Source organism: Thamnophis sirtalis, unplaced genomic scaffold (genome assembly GCF_051295495.1).
Source record: "Thamnophis sirtalis isolate CommonGarterSnake01/CBP01778 unplaced genomic scaffold, rThaSir2_p1.2 scaffold_12, whole genome shotgun sequence".
In the NCBI taxonomy this organism is placed as follows: domain Eukaryota; kingdom Metazoa; phylum Chordata; class Lepidosauria; order Squamata; family Natricidae; genus Thamnophis; species Thamnophis sirtalis.
Genome location: NW_028261392.1, coordinates 67,594,542 through 67,608,504, shown reverse-complemented (window position 1 = coordinate 67,608,504; position 13,963 = coordinate 67,594,542).

Genomic DNA, 13,963 nt, shown 5'->3' with positions numbered 1-13,963 from the left:
ATAGAGAAACTGATCAGGAGTAGCAGAACCTGTAAGTATAGACCTCCACGTAACAAAATAGATATTTTGAACTGGGTTAATAAAGCACAATACTCTCAAGTTGAAGAAACAATTGTGGGCAAAAATACATTTTTACCAATTTTTCACTGTGTATCTACGTAACAGATTCTCATTATTGGAAAATAAAAACATTCTTGAGTGACTAATTGACTACAGCTACAGCATGTAATGTATGCCTCAGAAATTAAATCTTCCAGCCTAGAAAATAAAGATGATCTAGTGCACATGTTAAAGTGTTGCATTTTAAGTGCCAGTTTCTAGCCCACTTGCAATTGTAAAAGTTCTCTCTGGATGACTTTGAGCAAGGCATTCTCCTTCAGCCCAAATTTTACCACACAGCATTGTTGTTGTTTAAAAAATGTAGAGAGAGAGAGAGCATGTTATCTTGAGACCCTGAACAAAAGTTTGGACATTCATTTAATAAAGACATTTTCATCCATAAATTGTACCAGTAATGTAAGTTGCTTATGAATGAGAAAAATATTGAAGGTTAATTGGAGTGAAGTTATCCACTGGCTGTAAGATGTTCTAGTTCTCAAAACTGAGTTATACTCATTAAATTTTACTTTTAGTGAGAGAGAAATCAAGACTCCCAAAACTCATATTCTACAAGCTATATCCAAATAACACACTGGGAATTTCTAACAATATTATGTAACTCCTGAGGTTGCTACCAGCAAGGCCCTACTGTTAAATAGCATGCAGATGCTCAGACTCATAAGACATTCCAGGAACATCACATTTTCACAACTCATGGCTCAATCCAGCGATCTGGATCCTGGCAGCAATGTAGTATGTGCAAGAAAACTGTACATTTAGTGACCTCAAGCAGAATCCTCAACTAATTAAAATGGATCTATTTTAAAATAAAGCCTTTTTGTTTAATCAATGCATGTTTAATAGCATACTAAGAAGCTGCTCCTTTTCTTCCAGTTTGATTCATTTGTGACGTTGGAATAAATGTGTGAAATCATTTTTTCTGCTCTTGGGTTAATGAAATGGTCCTTGTGACAATCTGAGTTTGAGACTCCAGCGTTAAGATTTTGGTTCAAGATATGAAGAATTGAGAAGGTTTATATCTCCATTGAGTCATCAAAATTACCGAGTAACTTTCCCTGTCATCTAAGTTTAACTCACATCTAAGAATTACCTGGTTGAATATCTACCTTAGACACACAGATGGAAAGTCTTCTAAAGTATGATTTGTGTTTAAAGGTAGATCCTGAGTCTAACATTAGACTCAGGATCTACCTTTAAACACAAATTGGAACACAATGACTATATTTACTAATGTTTCATTGTATATATTCACCTTCTACTCTAGCTACTTTCAAATCTGCAGTTTAAGAACAGGAGTTGTATTGCTAGCTACCGTATTTTTCAGAGTATAAGACACACCTTCCCCCCCCCCAAAAAAGAGGATGAAAATCTGGGTGCATCTTACACACTGAATACAGCGTTTTTGGCCTACCGAAACCCCATCCTTTTTGCAAAAATGGACATGCAGAGGGTTTGAAAGGCTTGCAAAGTGCTCCTGGGGGCTGGGGAGGGCAAAAGCGAGCAAAAAGGGGCCATTTTTGCTCATTTCTGCCTCCCCCCAGCCCCGAGGAGCACTCTACAAGCCTCCCAAAGCTCTGCATGCCCCCCCCCTTTTTTTTGTTGCAAAAAATGAGGTGTGCAGAAGGTTTGGGAGGCCTGCGGAGTGCAAACAATTTTTAAAAATTTACCTCTTCAAAATCATGGTGCGTCTTATACTCCGGTGTGTTTTATAGTCTGAAAAATACAGTAATCCTAAATCAGATTGACACCAAGGTCCATTAGTTCAAGGCTAATAGAGTCTACCATAAATATACAATAGATCAGAATATATATCAGGATGTTAAAATAATAGCAATCGTCATTATTACCAAAACTAGAAATGACTATGAGAAAAAAGTAGAAATTATTGAAATGTCAGTTTGCTCCATTTTCACTATAGCTTCATTGAAAATTGTCTACAAGATAGCAATTTCAAGCTTGGCTGTAAAATAAAGGTTAACAAGTCCTGTAAAATTTCTATAACAGGCATAAATAATCTTGCATTGAAATGACATAATTGCCTTTTGGTATACAGACGGCAGTTTGTTGAATCATAATGTGAGTCATAAGGGGGAAATGAAAAAAGCAATACAAAGAGTAGAATTAATGAAATAAGCATTTCTGTGTGTATGTTGAATATGTTTGTTGTGTGCGTAGGTGTGCGTGTGTATATTCATCCATCCATTTCATTTGGGAAGAGAAAAAAGCTTATAATACATCTTTCACCTGAATCTGTCAAAGATAAGGAAAGGGGATTTGGAACATTTTCAAATGTGAATTCATGTACTATAAAACTGTGCAAGATGTAGACAACAGGTTTTTTTTCCCCATTAATCAAGGTGCATCTTCAAGTTATACCACAGTAATGGTGCCACATACAAAGACAAATATTGATCTCTCCCAGTGCTTTGAAGAAGGTGATGATGTCAATGTGATGGTAGACATATGCTGGCTGTAGTTTTTACATTAAAGATTCTGATTTGCATAAAATTGTGGGCAATGGGGAAAGAAAGGTAGATGTTGGTTCTGTTTATGACTTACAGCATCACCGACCATATAACTGTATCCTTGCCAGTCATAAGGGTTGTTGCTACATGGGTGTGATAGATAAAATCTTTGAACAACTCCACGATGGCCAGCAAAGGTAAAATTGTATGGAGCCTTATAGAGATAGCCATAGCATAATTGCACCATGGAAAGTAAGAGGGTAAATATATGAATGAATTAAGTAAATAAAATAAATAAATATAAGTGAGATGTGTGTTTGTGAACTTTTTTAGAGAAAGGGACAAATGTGCTACATATGAATGAAAGTGGGATAATACTCTGGATATGTGGAATATAAATGCCAGCCAGATCTCCAGCGTGGGTTTCCCTTTCATGCTTGCCTGCTACCTGCTGATGGAGGAGATGGAGATCGCATTGGGGTTTAGGAAGTGAGCTGGTGTGAAGAAGGGCCGAGGGAATAAAAAGGGGAGGTTTGCTCTCATGCATTTCTGCGCTGCTGAGTGGAGTTGTTTACATCCAGTCAAGGCCAACTCCAGATGGATGAGAACACCTGAAGATGTGCCCCACATAACACCATGAGGGATGGGGATTGGACATTCAGCTAAGGTCCCTGGGGGGAGGGATTTGGGGAAACTTTCAAAATGTAACTTTTGCGCCTTTTGGCTCAGATCTTGCTTTTCTTTTGGTGCTATCATTTCGTGAGTTGCCCTGCCACTTGCATGGCTGGTCCCCAGAGTCCCTGATGGGGTGCTACAAAGATGGGCTTAACAGTGATGACTATCAGAGCTGCGTCTCCCAGGGAGCCTCCCTCCCCCCCCAAGACCTTCAGCACTGGTATGTGCTGGCAGCTGAGGTGGAAATCTGCCCAGAGAACGGCATCTTGGAAGCCGCAGCTGGAGCAAGCCTTCCCCCTCTGCTTCAAAAGCGGCCCTGAGAGCTGCCACAGGAGACCAGCCGCCAAATTGAGATCCAGAGCATGCTTCAGGTGTGGGAAAGATGGGCAACGAGCAGCTGGTTGTTTCACCAAGCCAACAATAGTTGGGGGCAGGAAGCCTAAGAAGCAGCCAGCAAAGGCCATGAAAGAGCACTGAAAGCGATGGAGGTCATTGAGTTCACCCCTCCTGGCCAGGAGGAGCTGGGAGCTCTGATCACCCCGGAGGAGAGTGAGATTAATTCAGATGATGACCCCCTGGTAAGTCAGAATGTAGCCCTCATGACCATCCCAGGGGAGCTGTGGGTGCCTTCGTCTGGCACTCAGGGGAAGATGCTAGCCCTCTTGGACTCTGGGCGCACAAGATGCGTGATGAGCCCTGAGGTAGTAGACAAACTGGGACTGAGACTGAGGACACTGAGGGTGCCCATAGCATTTTGACAGCTGGATGGGTCAGTAGCTGGGGGAGACCCAGCTCACTTTGTAACTGAACCAGTGGAGATGTGGATGGGGGATCACCCAAAGACACATTGTAGCCCCAGAAAGGAGCAACCTCTCTTGCTTGGATTAGCCTGGCTCAAAAAATGGAACCCCCATTGAACAGGAGGAAGGGGCTTTTACGTATCCATTCCACACAGCTGAGAAGAAGAGGGGAGGCAAAACCCCACCCAGAGCCAAGGCTGGAAGGGAGCTAGGAGCTGCAGCGAGCAAGCACCTAGATGCTGAGGACAAAATCCCCAAAGAATACTGGGACCTCAGATAAACGTTCAGCAACAGCCGCTTGGATGTGCTCCCACCCCATCGCCCCAGAGACTACAGCAAAGAAATCCTCCCAGGAGAGTCCCTAAGCCAAAGATCTACTCAAGGACCCTGTGAGAGCTGGAGGAACTGTGAGCCTTTATTGAGAAAAATCTAAAGCAGGGCTTCATCCAACCAGCTAGGCCATGGGGGGCCACTCCAGTGTTGTTTCATGAGAAAAAGGAAGGCTCTCTTTGCTTATGCATGGACTATAAAGGTCTCAATGCAGGACTTGTGGAGAATGTTTACCTGCTACCCCTAATGAAGGACATGTTGGCTCATCTGGCCAAAGGAATTTTTTTTACTAAGCTGGACTTGAGAGAAGCTTATTACAAAATCCACATGAAGGAGGGAGTGGAAAACTGCTTTCAGTTGCCCCTTGGGTGCTTCCAATTCAGGGTGCTCCTGTTTGGATTACAAGGGACACCTTGTAATTGATCAATGAGGTGCTACATGAGCATACAAGGAGGTCCTGATTTACCTAGATGACATTCTTATCTACACTGAAATTATAGAAAAACATATGAAGTTCGTGCACTCAGTCCTGAAAAAGCTCAGGGCTGCTGAACTGTATGCCAAATTGTCAAAGTGTGAATTTCACCAGGGTAAAGTTGACTATTTGGGTTACCACATGAGGGGATAGAAATAGACCCCAAGAAGGTGCGGGCCATCATGGAGTGGGCACCCCCACCCACCAGAAAGCAGTTGCATAGCTTTCTGGGTTTTGCAAACTTTTATTGACAATTCATCCCCCCGCTTGGTAAAATTGCATTATCCATTACCAACCTCCTAAAGACAAAGGGAGAGGTTAAGCCAAAGTCTAGCCGTCCCCTTGAGTGGACAATGGGATGCTAAGCAGCCTTTGAGAAATGTAAGTGGTTCTTTGCAGCTGAACCTGTTCTGGGAACTATATAAAGTCTGGAAATAAAGTTTTTGTTCTTTCTGTAGTAAACAGAATGATTTTGTTACCCATATTCACTCAAGAAATGAGTAGTGTGTGGCTAACATTTTTATTTACCAGCAGGAAGCAAAATCTATTGGCTGTTATCAAAATGTTCTCGGAAGTTTGAAGCCAGCAACAGAAAAATATGATTGTAGGCCACTTTCATATTGTTGGCTTATGTTGAAATGAAGAAAATCCCCGAAGAGCAAATTAGAAGAGGAACAAATTAGATGAAGCAATAAAGAATACATTCTTTAAAAAATACAAAATAAGGGGAGATGATAGTGAAATTTGTTGATGCATTTTACAAAGATTATAAATATACCTACCAAAGCAGAAGAAATTTTTAGTATTTAATCTACTTAAAGATACAGGAAATGTCTGAAAATCCAATTTTAATGGGCCTACAGTATATAATTTAATCCAAATGTGTTTGGAGCTGTGACATCACCACAATTTTTTAAAATCACTTTACCAATAATAGAATATATGAGATTTCCCTATAATTAAATAGCTATTCTGGGTCAAGTGAAAACTCTTTGGTAAGGATTTTATAACTTTTTGAGCAGATAGAAACAAATTCTACGTTCAAGAAAATATTGATTACTCCTCTTAACCATAGGGTAAGTCTCAATCAGATGAGTTAATTAACCAGTGGTAAGGACAAGTGTTGTTTCATTGATTCTTACATCTCCTGTTTATATATTTTCTCTCTGCAAGCTGAAATTTATCCATATTAAGAGAAGATGTTGCCTCCATATAACCAACCTCAACATTGGAGTCTAGATCTAGTGTGAAGTCAATTTTTTGATTGACTTCACACAAAAAATTAATGAAACAAAGATTGCTAAGAGCAAGCTTTTCCTAAAATCTGGATTAACGGAGGTGCCCACATACACATATTATGACAAAGTATCATCGCTCTGTCTGAGACAGTCATTGTCACAGAAGAGACTTTCAGATGGTCTTTGAAAAGGGGATCATATGCATATTTGATCTGATCTATCTCCACAGTAAACCCAGAAGATTTTATAGTTCTACTGAAATAGTAATAATAGAATTAGGGTAGTAATAATGTCAGCAGCCTGGGCTGCTTCTGAGTTCCATGTATTAGTTGTGAAATTAACAGTGTTGGCAGCAGATGAAGTACGACATTCTCTAAGCACATTTAGGAACCCATTCCAATCTGTAGGGCTATTTTAAGCAATTCTCCATCCCTGTACATATTGAAATGATCTGCCTATGAGAACAAACCATAGTTTTTCCAGTTTCATTTGACTGGTTCCAGCCAAACAGAATGCCAATACAACGTGTGCTTTTATTTACATGTGGGTTCAAATACTAGTGGAACAGGCTGCTGGATAACATGGAAAAGTCATACAATACTTCTAATTGGACAAGTTCAGTGTGGGCATTGACAAGACAGGACAAGAAATCTGGGGTCGGCTACTGGCAGGCAAGTCAGCACCCAGCTAACTCAAAAAGATAGGTTGATGTGCAGTGCAACGGATGGTGCCCTTCTTTCTCCTTGCCACTACATGCAACTAAAGACATTCAGAATTGGTAGAGTGTTGAAGAAGGAGTTTACGTCTAGAGCGTCAGTATTAAAAAATGATTCCCCCACTGCTTTCTTTTCCCCACAAAGAAGACAAAAGAAACCATGAGTAAATTGGCCTACACTTTTCTCATATAAAATAAATGAGTTGTAAAAATGAATCAAATACTTGTCCACCTTTAAAAAAGATGATAATAAAAATGGTATTCAGCCAAGTGTATATAAAGACAATGATACGTATCATCTTAGAGCAAAATACATCAGCAAACAATTCTTTTCTATTCAGTTCTCTAGGTTGGATTCTACTACATTGCTCTCTGTGCTTTTCCTCCAGGAAAACACAATCATACCCCTTTCTCTCAACTCCTAGGGTATTTTAGAGGAAGTGGAATTAAAAAAAAAAATCAAAGACAGAGAACACCAACTCAGTTCCACATCAAAGGGTGTCATTTGGAAGGAAGGTTGTTCTCGCAACTGTCATCAGTTCCAAAAGCCAGCATGGTAAAGCCAGTTTTCTGCATACTTCAATTACCTTTTTCATCTCAAGTGACCCGGGGGAAAGTTCTGAAGCTTGCACTTGTCGCATAATCACACTGGCTGTAAAGCTCAAAATAGAACTTGGTGATATGGAAAATGAGATATTTTTTTCCCAATTAAATGGTGGAGTTGCCAACATTTCTGAGTCTTTGTTCCCAAGCAGTAGGTATTCTGAGTAGTAACTGTCAGTCATTTTATTTTCCAAGAATTTGGTTTATGTACATTTAAAAAAAAAAAACACTCTAATATTAACTCCTGTAGGGAAATTCCATTGCCAGCCTATGTACGGTCCATAATACCTGCCTTCAAGGTAAGGCGAGCATTATAGCCCTCAATTTTATTCCCATTTACCCACACTTAGTGTTGTGTACACATTTACTTACAAGGAAGCGCTTGTCTCTATTTTTTGTGAGCAGAGCTGCGTGATCATAACATTCTGCTAAGTAAGAGGTAGCAGTAATTGTATTCCCCTTTGCCTACTGATTTGAAAAATGGGAATGGATAACTTCCTATGAAGAAAGAAAATAAACGAACACTCTCATCTCTAATTTGTAACTTCCATTCCCACCAGTACTTATCTAGAAGGAAATTCAGCCCAGTTGGTGAATTTGCAGCTAGCTTGAGTGAACTTTAAGAGGGGTTAGACGTGGTTAGTATTTGGATGAGGTACAAGCAACAAATCCCAGAGCAGCATCACTCCAGGGAGGAGGAGTAGAATAATATGAGAAAAAGACAACAAGCCATTATTGCCAAGACATGTCTCTGGGCTTAGCAGATATCAAGCTTAACTTAAGGGAGGCTTTTTATTTTTGTACAAAATTAGATGTTTTATCCTCCAGGCAAAAGGAATAATGGAGAATTTGTTATCTGGTTTCAAAGAGCTCAATGAGGTTGGACTACTGACATAAAGACATTGCAGAGGAAGATATAGATAGATAGATTGATCAATAGATGACAGATATATGATAGGTAGAAAGACAGATAGATGATAGAGATAGATGGATGGATAGATAGATAGATAGATGATAGAGATAGATAGAAGATAGATAGATAAATAAATAGATGATAGTGATAGATAGTTAAATAGATGATAAATAGATAGATAGATAGATAGATAGATAGATAGACAGACAGACAGACAGACAGACAGACAGATGATCTGAGATTGATTGATAGATAAAGATAATGTGCTACCAAGTCCTTTTCAAATCTTAGCAACCACATAAATAGATTTTCCTCATGAAGATCTATTCCTAGCCTGTCAAAGTGCATTTATCACCACCGTAACTGAGACCATTTGTGGCTGGTCATTTGCTACTGAATTTTGGCAGCATGATCTAAGGATGCTCTGGATTGCAAAATTGGTATTGAGAGGCATATTCATTCCATAGGTTATAGTGTGGTTATCCTTTCCATATAGCATAACCAAGATGTATAATAAATTACTGAGAATCTTGACTATAACAATAATGCCTTATTAAATATAGAGAATATTGGCATGTTAATGATGAATGAAGTTCTGATGACAGAAATATTTAAAACTTTCTTTTCAGTAGAATAATATATAATGTCAATTTTGTTGTTCTGTCTTGATTGTCCAGATCTTTTGAATTTCTTTCTGCTTTAACTACCCGAATCAGGACTTTATTTCTTTGCTCATAGTAACCTACCATAAACCTGCACTGTGTTCTCTGTTCTGCTATGATTGCTGATCTCTGGATCTCTGGTCATTAGTTTGATTTGGAGACTGACTCTCCATTGCGTGGGATTTATAGTCCCACTTCCGAAGGACTCAAGGACATTTTATCACATGAGGAAGGAAGGAAGGAAGGAAGGAAGGAAGGAAGGAAGGAAGGAAGGAAGGAAGGAAGGAAGGAAGGAAAACAAGAAAGAAAGGAGGGAGGGAAGAAGAGAGAGAGAAAGAAAAAGAAAGAAAGTATCAGTCTAATTGGAGCCCAAACACCATTAAGCTCCATGTGGCTGAATCTGCTGCCTCAGGTTAGCAAATAGGTTGCTGCATTTTGGATTAATTGAAGCTTCCATATAATCAAAGACAGTACAATTTAGTGTACATGAATCACTGTCACCAGGTATCTCAATCTAGATAGTCCTACACTTAGTGCAACAGGTGGAGCTTGGCAAACCATCTCTCCAACCACCTCTTCTATCCGCTGCTCCAGTTACTGGAGTATTGGAGGACCCCCACATTGATAGGGATCTTGACCTTGTCAAGAGCTAAAACAAGAACAGAGATAAACCAGATCTGACAAATGGCAATTTCATTTTGCAGGGATTTAATCTGAATCTCTTTTGACCTATTCACATGGCACTATGTCAGTATCTCCCCAGGCAAGTAAAAATGGCCCCATGATGGCCACCCACTGAAAATACTTTGCATTACAGACAAGCTGGGTATCTGGTGTACTGGTGCCTAGAAAATGCATAGATCTCTCATAACCACTCAACATTCAGAAAGGAAAAGAAACCAAACTGGCAAGATTTGCACCAGTTTCCACTTTCTTTAGAATTTGTTCTTGTTTCTGATCCATTAACTGAACCCATCAAAATTTAAAACCTTCTGCAATAACTGTCTTCAAAATCTCTAATGTGTTCAGAATTACATTCTGGATTGCTTTACGCCATTGCCTGTAATTGCAGAAATCATGGATGATCAGCTTCTAACTTTGGGACCAACAACACCAAGGTCTTAATAAATTATGTTCTGTTGTATTTGCAAGGGAGCTCCAGGCTCATAGTAATACATTAGGAAAGGTCGGCTCTGCTCATATGAATTAGGGATCATCAATTTATCGAGCTAGCAATGGGGAGAGAAATTCACCTCGGTCTGTCTCCCCTCCTCTTAACTCTTGGGGGGTGGGGAGAAACAGTTAATCAAGCTACTTTTCTGGAGAAAGTCTGGCTCATTCATAACTGAAGAAATATTTTTAGATCCTAGTGGAAGAGGCACTGGCCTCATTAAACATTGTGGAAGTCCACCCCTGGGTCTATGTCACCTTCAGAAAATCCCTTAATTTTTTCAAGGAAGTGAAGTGAAACAAACAAACAAAAAAGAAGCAAAAGTTACATGACAACACATTTCATATCAAATTAAAATGAAACCCACTACCCTGAATGAAATGAACAATGTACCACCTCCTGCAGGGAATAAGAGTCTCTGGCAAAAATAAAATAATGCTTTAATGTTCAGCACCCAATTCATTTAGAGCATATCTAGAGAACTTCCATCTTATCCTTGGAATCAGGGGTTCAGTTGCCCAATTAAACCTTGCATACTTTCTGGCATCCTTTTTTTGTAACAAAATTTTCATGTGATGTGTTTTTGAAAGAGTGCTGCTTCTATTAAAGTTCACACCTTCCTAATGAGAAGAGTGTGATGCTAAGAATGCATGCAAATGAGATTTGAATAGAAAAATCCTTGTATAGAGGGTTTTTTTTTTTCAATTGAGAAGCTCAATTAACCTCTAAGGACATCAATATGTACCTTCTAAAATCTTTTTAAAAAGCTTTAAACTTTAAAAGCTTGAAGTTGAAGGCTTTTGAATATCTTCCTGATAATTCATGCAAGTTGTCCCTTTTTATCATTATAAAACTTTTTTCATTCAATTAGAATATTTAGGTACGACATTTTTATCCTTTTGCTGCAGTACAAAATTAAAACTATGGGAATCAGATTTCTAGCACAATATTATAAATTATTATTATTGCACTCAGTTCACATAACTTAGAGGGTTAGAGGTTCAGGTAGCTTAGATGGAATATAGCATATAGAAATAGATTTTATATAAAGATATTGAATTTCTGTTACAAAATCAACATAGAAACAATTGGGAGACAAATTCAAAATATCAGAATACACTAGGCAGGCTGGAATCCCCTGAAAACAAACTCTTTTGAACACAAATCCTGGCAAAGAACTTAGACACAATAAATAACTCACTTCTCAGGCTTTCCTGGCTCTTACAGATTGCAACCTTCAATCAAAGCTTAAGAAATACTTCATCTTAGCTCCTGTTGATGGTCTGGAGATGTTTGAGACATGGTTTGGTCTCTTATCTCACCTCCAGCCCAGAGACCCTTAACTCTGCTGTTGGATATTAGCTCATCCAAAGCATGAGAAACACCAAGTCTTTATCTTCTTTATGCTTTCTTTGTTTCTCTCTTTTTCAGGTATTCTTTCTCCATGGTTCTTATGAGATCATCAGCTTTCTTTTACACCTCTGGCTGTCTTTTTCAGTTTTTGTTTGCTTTAAGATGGTGGGGTTGAAGTTCCAGCAATTAGTTTCTATCTCCCACCCCTTGAAACTTGGATTTTACAGACATCATGACCTTCCCTGCTTGCTTATTCAGATATTTAGAGTAAATCGATGGTGTTAATATAGGTTTTCACTGCACGTAACCCAGGTTTGAGTGAATATTAGATAGAGAACAGCTTGTGGACTGAGAGTTTGCCTGTACAATACAGATGTGAAAAAGTTATATGAACAAAGAATTGTGAATACAGTTCCTGACATGGCCTTACAGTTTTTAAAAGGAGAACTTTCAAGTGTCTTAGGTTTATGAAATGTGTAATTTCTTGAAGGATAACTCACAGTGCCTAATCTGAACTACAGTATGAAAAGAATATTATACACAGCTAATTTGCTTCTTTAGTTCCAATTTGTCCAACATTTGAGCCGCTAAATTTAGATACTGTAATTAAACATAAGTTGAGCTATTTGCTGTGTTCTAGAATTGCCATCATATTTCGCCTAAGATCAAATTTCAAGGTGTCCTTGGACTTTCCTATTTCAGTGAAGCATTCAAAGTGTTATTCTTACTGATTTAATGTGGGTTAATTAAGGTGATTTGTGAATGGCCTGGCTAGGTGTCTTTTGGGAGTGGGTGAGTGTTAACAGAGTTGGCATGATCAAGCAAGCCAATGCATTTTTAACTTGCATTGCTTGTATTGTACAGGGGTAAAAATGTTTCACTCACTCTGTTCTGATTCTGTGGATATCTCTGTGGATGTGCCCAACTCCATTTCCCCCTCCTCCACCTGAGAGTTTGGGCCAGGATACCTTAGAGTGAAGGTTTATCCCTCTGTTGTAGAAACTCCTCCTCCTCCTCCTCTTTAAAAAAAAAAACCCTCCAAAACCACAATCTTCTGTCCAATCATTTACGATTTCAGGGAGTGGCTGTACAAACCCTGCAGTTTCCCTGCTCATGCTTTTCAGAAGCGCTTTGCCATTGCCTCCTTCCTAGGGCTACGTGAAAGTGTCTGGCTCAAGGTCACCCTACTGGCTTTGTGCCTAAGCATGTCTAGAATTCACAGCCTCTGTGGGTTACATCTGGTGCCTTACGCCCTACACCAAACTGGCTCTACCTTTCTTCTTAAAACCACTAAACCTATGTTTTAAAAAATGGATCTATTTTTTTTGTTAAAGTGCTAAACTCCTGCCCTTTAAGGTACTGGTCAGGCATTGAGCCCATGCAAAAGCATCTGGATAACTGGCCTGTCTTGTAGGTCAACCCATGGAGGACAATTCCCAGTCTCCAGAGGTGATTTGTGTGCTCAAAAGAGGAAATGGGGGCTCAGCAAACCCCACTCTCTGACCGTATCAGCCTCCTCTACCCTCTTTCCCGGAATAATAAGCCCAGTCAGCCTTTTGAGCGCATGCACTAAAACAAGCCCTCCCCCCCCCCGGAAAAAAGCCCCCCCCCCGGAAAATATTGCAATACAGCAGCAGCCATGAGGTGACCATGTTTGCCGCCTCCTGCATCTCAAAAATAATAACACCTCCCTGGAAATAAGGCCAAGCGCTTTTTTGGGGGGGTCAAAAGAAAATAAGACCCTGTCTTATTTTCAGGGAAGCACAGTAGGTTTTTGATAAAGTTCATTAAATTGTACTTATGGCCAACATTGTGTCAGTTTATGAGGAAAATACTTTCAAAGAACTGATCAGATGACTGCAAGGAATATAAATCCTTCTGTTCTCCGCCATTCATTCAGAACTGGAGAAGCTTCTTGGATGAGAAGTGAAACGTCTTCTAGCAAAAACCAAGAAAGACCAATGGCCTTTTGAAAACGACCCGGATGACTAAGAGTCTCCACAGACCTCAAAGACCTCTTTGACATAAGGGAAGGGGAGCAGTTAAGATGTTTAGAATGAAGGCAGGGAAGTCAGACATCACCAACGCAAATGAAGCAGTGGTGAAATTCAACTTTTTTTCGCTTCCAGTACGGCGAGCGTGGCTTGGTGGGTGTGGTGTGACTTGGTGGGCGTGGCTTGGTGGGAGTGGCAGGGAAAGGATACTGCAAAATCTCCATTCCCACCTCACTCCGGGGCCAGCCAGAGGGGGCATTTGCAGGTTCTCCAAATTACTCAAAATTTTCACTAGCGTTTCTCCAGAACCTGTCAGAACCTGCTGGATTTCACCCCTGATATAAAGTTATGTAAGCGGAGATAATGTAGAGAGAGAGTTTTTTTTCTCCGTCTTTAATAGTGTTAGAACTCCAAATCATTCATCTTTCATTTAAACTAAATACCAAGGA